A 15,539-nucleotide genomic window follows, 5' to 3' on the forward strand; every position below is an offset into this window, starting at 1 on the left:
CATTTATTCTATAGTTTGATATTATCTTGGGTTTTAATTTCATTAGTATTACACTCTTCATATTTTTATTTCTTTTGGTTTTAAATTACAATTTTTCAAATGTATGCAAAAGAAGCATAGAAACACAATAATCGTGATTAATTAAATGTTATGAGCCTGAAACAAGTTCACTATCACTTCTCAACTTTTATCATTAGATGTTCCTTAGTGTTTAGATCTGGTCTCAGGAGGATAATATAGCATTTGGGGAAGAAGATGCAGCCCAGAAGACCAGCACCAGAGGCCAAGATGGAAAAAACCTGCACAGCCACCATTGACTTTCCTTTGGTACTGAGGTAGCTGGGCAGGAAGGAGACCCAGACGCTGCAGAAGACCAGCATGCTGAAGGTGATCAGCTTGGCTTCGTTGAAGGCACCAGGCAGGTTCCTGGCCAGGAAAGCCAAGATGAAGCAAATGGTAGCTAGGAAACCCATATAGCTGAGGGTAATGTAGAACATGACAACAGAGCCTTCATTACATTGAAGGATGATCTCCCCAGGCTGGGAATGCAGGTCAGACTCAGGGAATGGGGGAGAAACTCCCAGCCACATGGCACAGAGGAAAATTTGTACACCAGAACCAGAAAGGATGATGGAGTTGGACATGCTCTTCCTCAACCACCGTCTCACCTTGCTCCCTGGTTTTGAGGCTAGGAAGGCCAGCACCACCATGACTGTTTTGGCCAAAACAGAAGACACAGCTACTGAAAAGACAACACTGAAAACTGTTTGTCGGAGAAGACAGGTGCTTTTTCTTGGTTGTCCAATGAAGAAAAAGGAGGACGAAAAGCAAAGCAGAAGGGAGACGAGTAGGATGTAGGAGAGGTCTCGGTTGTTGGCTTTGACAAGGGGAGTTTCTAAATATTTAAGGAATGTGATTAAGATGAAGCCTGTGGTTAGGAAGAAGAGTAGGGCAAAAGAGACCATAAAGATGCCCAGATGTTCTTTGTAGGACAGGAAGGTTATTCTTTTGGGGATACATTGGACTCGGTTCTCAGATGGATATTGATCATCTGGGCACTTGGTGCATTTGTCAGTATCTGAGAAAAAATAATATTTTATATCTCTTTTCATATTTTAAGAAAGATTTCCTTTGCAAAGGGTAAAAATATATAACATTTGTCTGGCTGCCCTTCCTAAACCCATCTTTAGGGACCTTAATGCTCAACATAAAAACATCAAGAACAAAATGAAACTGAAAAGAGCAATATCTGGCACCACCTTTGCTCAGGCAGTGAGCCTTGGTGGAGCAGTGGGCTAATGCCTCCTTAAGTAACACCAGCTGCCTGCCGTTAGTGCAGATTCGAGTCCCACCAGGCTCAAGGTTGACTCAGCCTTCCATCCTTCCGAGGTAGGTAAAATGAGGACCCAGATTGTTGGGGGCAATTGAGCTGACTTTGTAATAATGCCGCTTGGGGGGGGGGGGCTGAAAGCCCTAACAAGCAGGCATATACATAGAATGAAGGCTACTGCTAAGCTTGTAAGTCGCCCTGAGTCTTCGGAGAAGGGCGGGATATAAATGTAATAAAAAAATATATATGCCACATTCCCATCCTGCACTGACCTCACCTTATCCCAACCCAGGTCTCCAGACAGTTAGGAGGAAGGGGGCCTGTTGGATTTCAAGCAACAGGGTATTTCATAAGGCGACAATGGCTGGCTTCCAAAGACCCAAAAGTATTATTAATGGATCAGGGCAGGGGTCAGCATCCTGAAAGAGTGAAAGAGCCACTCGGAACCGGTTCCCTCACAAAAGGAAAAACTGGGAGCCGCAAAAAAATGCGTGTGCATGTGTGTACATGCGCGCATGTGCAGAACAGGGGTTGACTGAAGAGTGGAGACAAGGCGAGATATACACCTACCTTGCATATTTGAGTTGATTGGTTGAACTTTTTTAGTCCCACTTTTTTTTTTTTGGACTGCACATGGCAGAGGACTGGGAGCCACAGGAGACGGCTGAAAGAAATATAAAATGTCTAATTTTCAGATGAAGTACCCTCTTACAAGCCACAGGGCAAATCTAAGTGAAATTGCCTTTCAAATTATCCCTCATTGTTTCAGGAAGGGATTTTCTTTGGGTCAAGTCATGTGAGTGTTTCAGTTTTCTGGATCAGGATATTGTGGCATTCATATTCACATTGGACAAGTCACTGTGATTTCATGTGAACTTAAAGACATTCTTCCTAGAAGTATAAGGCCTATTGTACAGCCCCAGCAGGCTAAATCAGGCTAGGTCTGGGCTACTTATAATATCACAGACTATGGTCCTTTCAGATCCCCAATCAGTTTAAGATGAATCCTAATTCTAAAGTTTATTCCCCACTGGAACTAACAGGAATACCATCCAATCTTGATTCAATTTGGTCACATGGAGTCTCCCACCAAATTGAGGCATTACTTAACAAAATTGACTTCCCTTTTGTTACTGGAGAACTACAATCCCGGCCTCCAATGGTTTCCCTTCACCAGTTTCCCACAGCTTCAACATTAAATAGTAGTGACCACCCTTAGCTAACTTGAAGTGTGTCTTACAGCTTAGAACAATAGAGAAAAAGGCAGCAATGTTTCTCCCACCTTGTTAAGCAACTGTAGTCGTGAAAGAGCACCTTGGTTGATAACAAGACTTTGTCTTTTAAAACTGCCCAGTTGCTCTTTGATGGAATGCTGCATGGGGAGAACCACCCAGCTTATGATGTCCAGATCTGCTGCTACATCTCCATTATGGTCCAAGTAGAGTTTCTTCTGGGAAAGATTACAAAACTCATTCTTCTCCAGAAAAGGATGAAACTCTATTTTTTTATTATTATTAAAGAGTTTTATAAAAGTTACAATATTATCCCATCCCCAACCCACCCCTAAACCCCCCTCCCCTCCCCCACTTCCCAAAGCTGATTACAGGGTTACAAATATATAATAATCATAAACTAACTAACATTAATCAACTATCTACATAACCAAATACATAATACACTTTAACCCGCCTATAATATGATTACAAACACTCTAAAAATATCCAACTTTTTTTAAAAAAAGAAAAATTAAATTATAACAATCTAAAGTTTACTCATAAGCTAAATAGAACTTTATAGTCCCATATTTTTTCTGAATATAATCTATCCATCTTCTCCAAACCGAAATGTATCTGTCTTGTGAATGATCCTTCAAGTAAGCAGAAATCTTAGCCATTTCTGCTAAATTTGACACTTTAAGCGTCCATTCCTCTATAGTAGGCAGGCAATCCTTCTTCCAATATTGCCCTACCAATAACCTTGCAGCTGTTATCAAATTCAAAATCAAATTAATTTCTTTAGTATCACCATCTGTAATAACACCCAATAAAAATAATTGTGGAGTAAACTTTATCTCTCTCTTGAAAATCTTATGGATGTTCCACCCAATTTTAATCCAAAAAGCTTTTATATTTCTACAAGTCCACCAAATCTGAAAGTAAGTAGCATCCAAACTAAGTAGCATCCAGAGCTATGGATTTTGGTGACACTCTAGACTGGTGACACTTAACTCTAGTTCTTCCTGACTTCTAACACCAAGGAAGAAATCAGCACACTTGAACCTTGAAGAGGGCCTGTTCATTACACCTCCATGCATCAGTCCTAATTTGGAATTGATTTTATAATTGCTCAGCTTGAAGTCAAAATTCATTTCCCATCTATTCTAGAAATATCATTTTTTTATTAGATCTGACTAGAGATAGGAAAGGGACAGCTGTGGAGTGCAGCACTGGATAAACAGGGAGGAATTTACAGAGCAGATAAAAGTTTTTATTTGTTTAATTTTACTTAACAATCTTTCTGTTGTCCTGTCATACTCAGGTAATATACTCAGATCCTTTGAATTTTGAAAGTTCTTAGTTTATTAAATAACCAGTAGGCTGTGAGGTCTTCAGCTAAGATACTGGCAGTGCCCATACATGGTGATGGATGATGAAAGTTGATTTCATGCCACATGGGCACAGAACTGGTTTTGAGGGAACCTTGTTTTAATGCTTCTTTCATTTGTGTGGATGCACTTGGTGGGGTTGGTGTAAGATGAACTCATGAGAGATCGATGGATCGTTAAGGTGCTTCCAAGTAAAAGAGGCAGGATGCAGAGATGCAATCATTATGAAGCTTTATTCATCAATAGATTATATAGAAAGAGCTATATGGCATGGAGGCATCCATGCCTGTATGATAGAGAGAGAATGCATGCAAGAGAGAAAGAAAGAACGAAGTAAGAGCAGCCCCTGAGCAGAGGTATTTATGGGGGATCTCAGCCCCTCCCTAACCATAAAACACACTCGCCAATGGGGCTGCAGGGGCCGGGGACCCCTGACCCATCAGTGGGAGCAAAGAAGCCTCTTTGCTCCCATGTGATGACCTATTTGGGGAACTGCCATGGGCTGGCACAAAAACATCTAACAATTCCCCTTCTTGCCAGCCAATGACAGGGACCAGTGAGTGTATGTGAGGGGGCGAGCAGGTGTCATAGACATGCATATACACATTCAGAAGACCAAACACAAACACTTACACAGAAGGTTGTGCCGGTCAATGGGAACAGGTTTGGTGAACATATCAGCTATCTGGTCAGTTGTGTTACAATGCTCAACGCGTATAAAACCCTCTTTGGCAAGCTGCCTGACATTTTTATAGCGTATGTCTATGTGGCGGGACCTAGAGCCCACAGCATAAGCCCCCGAGATTGCAATTGCGGCTGTGTTATCCTCTTGAATTTGGATGGGCAGAGGAGGAGATGCCCAGATGCTCGTTATCAGATCATTGAACCAAATCAAATCATTGGCCGTGTCTGACAGGCTGGCATATTCAGCCTTGGCCGTGGAGCAAGAAACAATTTTTTGCTGCCTAACATGCCAATGGACAGGGCAGCCATTTAGCAATATGAGGAAACCAGAGGTGCTCCATCTACTTTTGGTGTCACCAGCCCAGTCTGCGTCTGAGTAAGCGGAGAGCTGGGCCATCTTCCCCTTCTCTGGTTCCAGCACAAGGAGAGCATCGGTCGTGCCCCTGAGGTACCTAAGTACCCTCTTAACAGCATTCCAGTGGAATTCCTTTGGGTGTTCCACATGCCTGGACAATAGATTCACAGCTAAAGCTATGTCAGGCCTGCTCCAATTGCTGATATATAGCAAGGAGCCAATCACAGATCTGTAAAGCGTATTATCTGTGAACTCAGGACCGTCCTTGTGAGTGTGATTGTAGTAGTCACTTTGCATCGGGCTATGTGTTGGGTTAGATTCTGCCATTTTGCATTTGGCCAATAACTCCTCTATCTTTTCTTTCTGAGATAGAGCAAACCCCCCCTTAGTGGCCAAGATGTGCACACCCAAATACTTGTCAACCCACCCCAAAGATTTCAGGGTGAACTTTTCTTCCAGGGCCTTGGCAAATTCATCACACCCTTCCTTATCAGGCCCTACATATAGTAGGTCGTCCACATAAACTAACACCCTTTCTGTGGTACCCTTGGAGTTGCGTGTGAAAACACATTCATCTGCATGGGATGCAGTGAAACCAACTCGTTCTAAACTTTTTCTAAGGCAGTCATACCATAGTTTCCCCGACTGCTTGAGGCCATTTAACCCTTTGTGGAGCAACCATGTATTTCCCCCTTCACGTAGGGGCCTTCACGTAGATCTGCCGGTCCAAGTTGGCGTGGAGGTAAGCCGTCTGGATGTCGAATTGGAAGACTTCCTCCTGCAGAGCGGCTGCAGTCACGAGGGTGGTCTTGACGCTCTCTGCCCGGACAGTTGGAGAGTAGGTCTCCCCATAGTCCTCCATGTAGCGTTGGGCGAATCCCTGAGCTACCAAACAAGCCTTATACAGGTAGAGGCCATTGGCAAGTGGTTTTGCCTTGTAAACCCACCTTGTGCCAATGACTTTCCTCTCCCTTGGAGGTTGCTGGGGGTGAAGACCTTGAGTTGTTTCAGGCTCTGCATTTCCTTCTCCATCGCGAGCTGCCATTTCTCCTGTTCTTCGATGGGCAGCTCCTGGTTGTCAGAGAAGGGGTGACCACAACGCTGTTGACAGACGCGATGTGCCCGATGTCAATTCTCTTTGGCGGGATCCCTTTGTTGGACCGCTTTGATCTCCTGACCTTCTGCCACTCACCGCCCTTTTCTTCTGCGGGTTTCTGAGGCGTCGCTGGGGGACTGGACGGCTCATCCTCCCCATCTGAACCAGGTGGTATGACATCTTCATCTTGTTCCACACTTTCATCGGTGGCAGGGTATGTGGACGTCTCAGGTGATGTCGTGGTCGGTGTGCCCTTGCTGGGTCGGTTGATATATGGGCTCAGATCATTGGAGTGAATCTGGGTCCAATTGGAGTCCTCTTCGAAGGAGGCAGATTGGGAAGTCACAATCCTTCCCCCTTCTCCCAGGAAACGGTAGGCCTTGGAGCCAGGAGCGTAGCCCAAGAGCCTCAGTCTCTGGGAGACAGATCTCCCCTTCTTCCGCAGCTGCTTGGGGATGTGGACCCATGCGTAGGACCCAAACACACGTAAATGTCCCAGATTTGGTGAACTAGGAAATATGGGGTCTGGTTCACAACACTGCTCCAGGTGCGGTTTAAGGTGTAATTGGCGTATTTCACCGCCTCTGCCCAGTATGATTCTGCGACCCCAGTGTCTGCAATCAGACTACGCATCATAGTTTGTAGGATTCCATTTCTTTTCTCTGCCACGCCATTTTGAGCTGGAGTGAAAGGCGCGGTAAGAAAATGGCGGATGCCCTTACGCCTTACCCAGTCCTGGAATTTTCGGGACATGAACTCAGCCCCGCGGTCGCTCTGCAGTTGTGCGATCTTGGTCTTATACTGGGTCTCTACAAAGTTGTAGAGTGATTTTATGGCGTCAAAGGCTTCGGATTTTTCTATGAGGATATACACGTGGCCGTACCGTGAAAAATCATCAACGGCAGTGAAAAAATACTGACTTTTCCCTAGGGATGGTGTGAAAGGCCCAACCAAATCAACATGTACTAGTTGGTACGGGTATTGGGCCTTACGCAGTGACACCTTTGGGATGGGCGCAATCTTCCTCTTTGACCTCTTACAGATGGCACAGTCCAGGAACACCTCACAATCTTTGAGCTGGACTCCCTCAGCAAACTCTCCCATCTTTTTAACCACAGGGAAGCTCGCATGACCTAATCTTCAGTGTAAGAGATGGGCACACTTATCATGGAGTGGCTTCCCCACTGACACCCTCTTTGCATTGGTTGCCTTGAGCGGTGCTTCAGGTGACAGCTGAGGTTCGGATTTCTTATCCACACCGCCTTTGGAAATTCCTGGGGCTGGCTGAGGGAGCTTTCTATCATTCCGTGCGCAGGCCCCTTCTGAAGTGGTTGGGTTCTCAGGAGAGAAGTATGGCAAACCATTTATGATGGCAATACTTCCAATGACCCTCTGGTTCCGGGTGACATGACCTCCCCTTTGTGAAATAAAACTTCCACCCTGTCATCATCACATAATTTAATAATGCTTAATAGGTTGTTGGCAATGGAGGGAGCATGCAATACCCCTTCAACCTTTCCCAGCCCGGGTACAGAAACAGTGCCCTCCCCAACAACCAAAGCCTTATCTCCATTGGCCACCTTGACAGATGAGTTAATTTTCTTTAACCTTTTAAAACCTTGTTTCATATTGGTAATGTGAGATGAAGCTCCAGAGTCCAGTAACCATAAGTCAGTGGGGCTATCAGCCTTTGTGGTGGGGTTGAGAGCACAAGTAGACACAAAATTGCCTTTGGCAGTACTTTTGCCCCCGCCACGCCCCCTTCCTTGCCCCTTGCCCCTTCCTTGATTGGGACCATGCTTGGGGCCTTGTTGGTAATGTGGGCAGTCCTTCTTGAGGTGCCCCTCAGAGCCACAGATGAAACACTTGAGTAGAGCATTAACCTGCTCTGAGTTGCGGTGCCGTCTGCTGGCTGGCTGGCTGGTGACTCTGGTGTATTCTCCTGCATCTCTTCGTCTCCTATCTTCCTCAATGAGTCTGCCTGCGAGGTAGGACAGAGTCATGGCTTCATTCCCGGCCCCCTCCAGTGCAATAATGAAATTGCTCCAATTTTTGTCCAGGGAAGCCAGAAAGACAGCGACCATGTTCTCCTCAGGTACACAGTAGTTTCTGGACATCAGTTCTGCCCTGAGCGATTTTAATTTTCCGAGATGTTCTGCCATGCTGGCCCCAAACCTCAGTCTTGTGTTGTAAAACTCAGTTGTGAGTCTGGTGAGGGAACCAATGCTGTTGCTGTTGAATAAATTGTATAATAACCGCCAAACTGTGCCAGCTGTGAGCCCATCTGGAATGCTAGGGAACAAGTTGTCATCCAGTGAGCTCAACAGAGTTGTGTATGCTTGTCTATGGCGCCACTCTTCTCGGGATCCCCACGGGAGAGGTGGGGGATTCAGAACCATCTCAAGAGTCCCATCCTTTAATAGACATACCTGCACATTTCTGTTCCAACTGTGGTAGTTCTCCCCCCCACGTTTGAGTTTTTCAAAGTCATGTGGTAGGGGTGACGCAGGTACAAATGAATTCTTGTTTGTCCTATCTTGGTTTGCAAACATCTGAGAGCTGTCCATTGAGATGAAAGGTAGAGGGATCCCTCTAGTGGTCGTTGGTGGTATTTTTCTCTGATTTTCGGATGCCCCCTGTTCAGGGTTGAATGGCCCGGACTGGGCATGCTCGGAAATCATGTGATCCGGGGGAGGGCGGTGCCCAAGATTGCCAGCCGGCATTTGGGTTTGAAAAAAGGCTGAAGGCTGTGAAAACTCTGGAGATTCTTCCTGGAGCCCCCCCGGCACTGGATTGCGAGATGGGGCAGGGATGCCCCAGAGATGCTGTGGATTGCCTTGAGAAGCCCATCGCTGGTCCTGAAAACCTTGGGGATGGCTAAAGCCGATTCTGGAGGAGAGGGCCAACCCCCCCGAAGGCCATCTGGTAAGGAGAGCGTCTGGGCAGCGGCAAAAGGAAAGTTGGGGGCCCCGGGGAGAGAGTCGGGGGCCTTGGAGGGTAACGAGGGAGGCTGGCTACCCCCGATGTTGGAGCTGCTGTCTTTTTGGCTTCCAGGGCTGCAACCAGGACCTGGATGGCTGCTTCAAGCCCTGCTGTATCAGCCTCGGCTGGACAGGCTTTACTGCCATCATAGGTCTTGAGGCTTTCTGGTGGGGAGGACCCAGGGGTTTGCATGTTGCTATGGCTGGATGCCACTGATTGCTGGGCCTCCAGGCTTAGTTGAGGCCTATCTTTATTAGAACATGTGGGTGTTCTGGGGGCCGCCATCTTGTTTCCGGTATTGGGCCATGTGGTCGCCCTGGGGGCCACCATCTTGCTTCCGGTTGCCCCAGGAAGCTGTAGGTCACAGTTTGGCGGGAAATTTCACGCCAAAAGCTCTGGGGTCCCGGGGTCACTCAGGGTGGCGGGCGCCATGTCGGGGGGCCTCGTGGGTGGACTTACCCAGCGTCCAGAGTCCCTCTGCGCTGGTGTCCCTCATGGAGAGGCTTGTGGCGTCTTTTGTACTGCAAGGAATTTTAGGAGCAACTCCTTGCATTCCTGTGTAGTCATTTGGTCCACGCAGTGCCTGTGTTGGGCCCGGACCGCTTCTGCTGCATCTGGACAGTCTTGGGCGGACTGTACGCCTTCCATGCTTCCCTCTGTGGCGTGCAGTTGTAGGGAGGCTTGTAAAGGTGTTCCTGGCGCTGAGCTTGCGTCAGGGGCTGGAAGCAGGGCTGCTGATCTTGATTGAAGACTTCTGGTCACAATCGGAGATCTCCTGCCATCCGTTTCAGTTTCAAATCTAGGCATCTTACTGCTATCTGCAAGCTTGAAAACATTGCCTTAAGCCATCCTCTCTGCTACCAAATTGTAAGATGAACTCACGAGAGATATATGGATTGTTAAGGTGCTTCCAAATAAAAGAGGCAGGATGCAGAGATGCAATCATTATGAAGCTTTATTCATTGATAGATTATATAGAAAGAGCTATATGGCATGGAGGCATCCATGCCTGTATGATAGAGAGAGAATGCATGCAAGAGAGAAAGAAAGAACGAAGTAAGAGCAGCCCCTGAGCAGAGGTATTTATGGGGGGTCTCAGCCCCTCCCTAACCATAAAACACACTCGCCAATGGGGCTGCAGGGGCCGGGGACCCCTGACCCATCAGTGGGAGCAAAGAAGCCTCTTTGCTCCCATGTGATGACCTATTTGGGGAACTGCCATGGGCTGGCACAAAAACATCTAACAGTTGGTTCCCTTTGGTCTTCCCATCTCTGAGGATATGTGTGACTCCCATAAATGATTGCCAAATGATTAAGAGTTGGATCACACTTGGTGACTGGTCCAGTACTCTTAAGAGACTTATGAAACCAACCAATTAACAAATGTATGTTAGGAAGCATAGCACAATAGTAATGGGAGATTTCAACTAACCAGATATCAGCTGGGAGACAAACTTTGCAGAGAGCAGGCGGTCAAACAGATTCCTAAACAACCTAGGTGACAACTTTGTCATCCAAAAGGTAGAGGAGGGAACTAGAAGTAAAGCTGTATTGGACCTAATTCTTACTAATAGAGGAGTGATAGAAGGAGTTAAAGTTGATGGAACCTTGGGGGGAAGTGACCACGTCATACTGGAATGCCATATAATGCAAACACAAGCAATAGAAAATAATTCAACCAATGTCTTAAAGTTCAAAAGACCTGAATTTAACAAACTCAGAGAGAACCTAGGAAAGATTCCATGGATGAAAATCCTAAAGGGGAAAACAACTTAAGAACCATGGGAAATTCTGAAAAATGCTATCATGAAAGCCTAGTTCAGCACAATACCACTGAAAAAGAAAAACAAGAAAGTCAAAAAGAAACCAGCATGGCTCCACACAGATCTCTCAGACAAAATGAAAGACAAAAAGGACAAGTACAAAAAATTGAAAGAGGGACACATAACTAAGGCTGATTATCAACAGACAGCCAGAACATGCAAAGATGAAGTCAGGAAAGCAAAGGCTCAGAATGAACAAAGACTTGCAACAGAAATCAAGGATCATAAAAAAGTTTCTTTCAACATATTAATAACAAGAAAAAAGCCAAGGAAACTGTAGGTCCACTAAAGAGAGAAGATGGCAAGGAAGTAACAGGCAGCAGAGAGAAAGCAAAGCTGCTTAACTCATTCTTTGCATCAGTTTTCACACAAAAAGAAATTATAGCATGCCAAAAAAAATACTGAAAAAGACAAACTAGAAACAAAAATTAAAATAAGCAAGAAAATGGTAAGAGAACACCTATCCGACCTTGATGAATATAAATCACCAGGACCTGACAGATTACTTCCCAGAGTTCTGAAGGAGCTGGCAGATGTGAACTTAGAACCACTGAACTATATCTTTCAAAAATCCTGGAGCACCAGGGAAGAACCTGAGGATTGGAAAAGGGCTTATGTGGTTCCCATCTTCAAGAAATGAAAAAAAAACAAACCGAGGAAACTTCAGACCAATCAGTCTAACATCAATACCTGGGAAGATCCTGGAAAAGATCATTAAAAAACAGATCTGTGAACAACTAAAAGGTAAAGGTAAAGGTTCCCCTGCACATGCGTGCTAGTTGTTTCCGACTCTAGAGGCTGGTGCTCATCTCCGTTTCAAAGCCAAAGAGCCAGCACTTGTCCGAGGATGTCTCCATGGTCATGTGGCCGGCATGACTACAATAGATGCCAAAGGTGCACGGAACACTGTTACCTTCCCACTGTAGTGGTCCCTATTTTTCTACTTGCATTTTTACGTGCTTTCAAACTGTTAGGTTGGCAGAAGCTGGGATGAGTAACAGGCACTCACTCTGCTACGGATTCGACCCACCAAACTGCCTACCTTCTGATCGACAAGCTCAGTGTCCTATCCCACAAAATTATAACTAGTAGCCAGCACAAGTTTGCTAAAAACAGATCATGCCAAACCAATCTTACTTCATTCATTTTTTGTATATATATATTATTAATTTTTAACAGTAATTATCTTTGGTGCTTCATAAACAACATGTTGTCTGGATTCACATATTTAATAATAATTAGTAGTAATTTCTTAATTCCATAGTTAACATGTTAGATAATAATACACTTCCTTGATCCTCTTGTCATGGTTCCAACAGATGAAACCCTTCAAAAGAACTTCGAGGGATTGTTTACCTTAAAGAATCATTTATTCGAGAAACAAAGTATCAGCACTACATAGTTGAACCCAAAAACTATATTCTCCTCCCCTGGATATAAAGTAACAAAGTACAATTCCTTCCTCCAATAAACTGTCATAAATCACATTCCCCAATTAGCTTGAAGCGTGGGCTTTCTCCCCAGCTATCCAGCCCACCAAAACACTATCAGCTCTGGGCCCAATGTCCTTGGGTTCCCATAGCTGAGCTATTATTGTTATGACTAGCTGGACTCTCATCCCTATTCCCCCTCCCAGCATCAACAAATTTTAAAAGCAAAGAGAAAATGGCTGCATTTCCATATGTTGTCAAAGCAAGAACATCGTGCATCCACACAAATGAAAGAGGGACCACAACAAGGTTTCCCCCAAACCATATGGATGCAAATTGCATGAAATCTGATTGCATCATCCACCACCATGCCATGGGCACTGGCAGCATCTTAGCTGAAGACCTCACAGCCTACTGTTTATTTCATAAACCAAGAAAATGCAAAATTCAAAGGATCTCAGTATATTACCTGAATACAGCAGGATAACAGAGAGATTGTTAAGTAAAATTAAACAAACAAAAACTTTTATCTGCTCTATAAATTCCTCCCTGTTTATCCAGTGCTGCACACCACAGCTGTCTCTTTCCTATCTCTAGTCAGATCTAATAAAAAAATGATATTTCTAGAATAGATGCGAAATGAATTTTCACTTCAAGCTGAGCAATTATAAAATCAATTCCAAATTAGGACTGATGCATGGAGGTGTAATGAACAGGCCCTCTTCAAGGTTCAAGTGTGCTGATTTCTTCCTTGGTGTTAGAAGTCAGGAAGAACTAGAGTTAAGTGTCACCAATCTAGAGTGTCACCAAAATCCATACCTCTGGGTTACGTTCCCACCAATATCTGGAGGGAAGATACCACACTGAAGGATCACAGGACTCAGTTTGCTGGGTGCCACAATTTCCATTAACACATTTTTCTCCATCTATCCCACTGCATATGGAGCCCAGAAGAACCTCAGGATCCCCAGAGGAAAACTTGTTTCTCACTGTAATTATCACCATCCTGGTCTTTGAGACATCTGCTACAGTGACTGCCTTTGACGTTAACATCAGACTGAAGCAACATGGAAGGGATATTACATCAGAAAAGGATAAATGCTTCAGGTCCTGCTCTGTGTGGCACAAATTATGGGACAGGGAGGGACTGTGCTCTTGATGGTACCTTTCTCTTCTTTCCAGGAGAAATCCAGTTTGCCTATGACTGAATCAGGCATTACCATCTTGCGAAAGTGCTTTGAACTCTTCTAATTCATCTTCTCCTTCTTTAGAAGCAGGAATTGGGTGGATTCAGCCCTCTGAATTATGGACCTCCTGCTTCTGCTTCTGATGCTGCTGGGATTCCAGCCAGTCTCTGGGAAGCTTAGAATGAAATGCTCTCTGAATTTGGAGCACTGGGATGAAAAAAAGCCATGGAGCTATTACAGGCCAGGAGATCATCTCATTAGTATAGTGGTCACTGACACAAAAATACCACATACAACATTGCCTTTCAGTATCGTTCCTTCTAGTCTGTCTCACTCGTAAGTCATTCATTGTGATGGAATTGCATCCCCCCCATTAGCAGATACAACACTCTTCTTATTTCACCCATTCCTATTCTGCAGTGCCTCTCTTGAATGGTTTTGATTTCCATGTCTTCTCTCTTTTGTCTCATTTTGCAGAAGAGACTCAAATCTAAAGACGGGGGGGGGGGAAATAATCCCGAAAAAAGTTCATAATTTCCTTTCCCAATCTAATCCTGAGTCTATCATTTGAATACTGATGTCATGGTTCCGATGAATGACAACTGACTTTTGTTAAAAGTAGTGAAAAGGAGTAGGGGTAACATGACAGCAGTGTTCCAATATCTAAAGTGCTGCCAAAAAGAAGAGGGGCTCAACCTATTTTCTGTTTTTCTGTTGTTCTATTAGTGAGTGAAAGGATTGTAGTTTCCTATCCCTTTTCCATATTTTTTTTAATAGATCCTCATTGATATTCAATTCCTAATATTTATAGAGCTAGAGAATAGACAATAATTCTACAATTCTACAATATTGTTTTTCTAGGCCCCTTTTGAAATATTCTCTTTCTTTTATGATGGTTCTGCTTGAATGATTGAAATATTTTGAATACTGGTAATGGGTTTTGGATCAGTATTATACAATGTAAACATAAGAGTCCATAGATCTAAGCTGATAAAACTGAAAAAAAAGTATTTTGTTATTGTAGTTTTTGATGATGCTAATAACATGAATGTTTTTTCAGACATTTACCTTTGGAACAATCAAATCTCTTTCGTTACATCTTTGCCATTCAATTGGTCAACAAGAATCCCCACCTCCTTCACAATCTCACACTGGGCTACAACATCCATGACAACTATTTGAACACACTTGGCACTTCAAATGCCTTGCTGGGCATGCTCTCGACTGGTGAAGCCAATGTTCCCAACTACAGCTGTGGAAGGGAGGACAACCTATTGGCTGTTCTTGATGGGGCTCTCAGGGACATCTCCATGCAGATTTCAATGTTACTTGGCACCTACAAAGTCCCACAGGTTTGTATGTGTGTTTTTTCTAGCTGATGGAGTGGAGTGGTAATAGGTGAGCTATTGATCCAACCGCACCTTCTGTATGGAATTTAAGAATGGCTTTTCACCATGGCCATTGAAGGAGTCATGGCTAGGGACCGAGATTCTAAGTGAGTAAGGGGCAAGGATCAAAGCAAATCCTATCCACTCTTGACACCATCCTCATTACTTTGCTATACTTCCATATTTTGTACATGATCTTTGAAGCTCATATTTTGTACATGATCTTGGCCAAAATAATAATATTTTCAAAAGTGAAGAAATTATAGATTTGTGAATAGAATCTCAATGGATTAGCTTACCTACAACTGATAAAACATATTTTCAAACAAAGTCTCAGCAGCTAGACACAATAGTTTAAGTATGGAAGATTTAACCAAGACCTTCCAATAGATTTTATTTGCAGAGGTCCATAGATAGAAGACATAAAACATCTATTATTTTAATTTCAATCATATAAGAGAGATTGGCATCTTGTGCCACAAATTAATGGGATGACATTGATATTTTAAGGTTAAAACAACATATTTCCTGTGTGATGAGAATTTGAAGTGTGCACATAATATGGCTCATTATTTGAAGAAAACAGTTCAGTTCAAATCTCCATATCTGAGTATGATTGCTATAAATTGTAGGGGTGATAAAGAAATGATTTGCATTCT

The sequence above is a fragment of the Vipera ursinii genome (assembly GCF_947247035.1).
Source record: "Vipera ursinii genome assembly, chromosome: 2".
Classification (NCBI taxonomy): Eukaryota; Metazoa; Chordata; class Lepidosauria; order Squamata; family Viperidae; genus Vipera; species Vipera ursinii.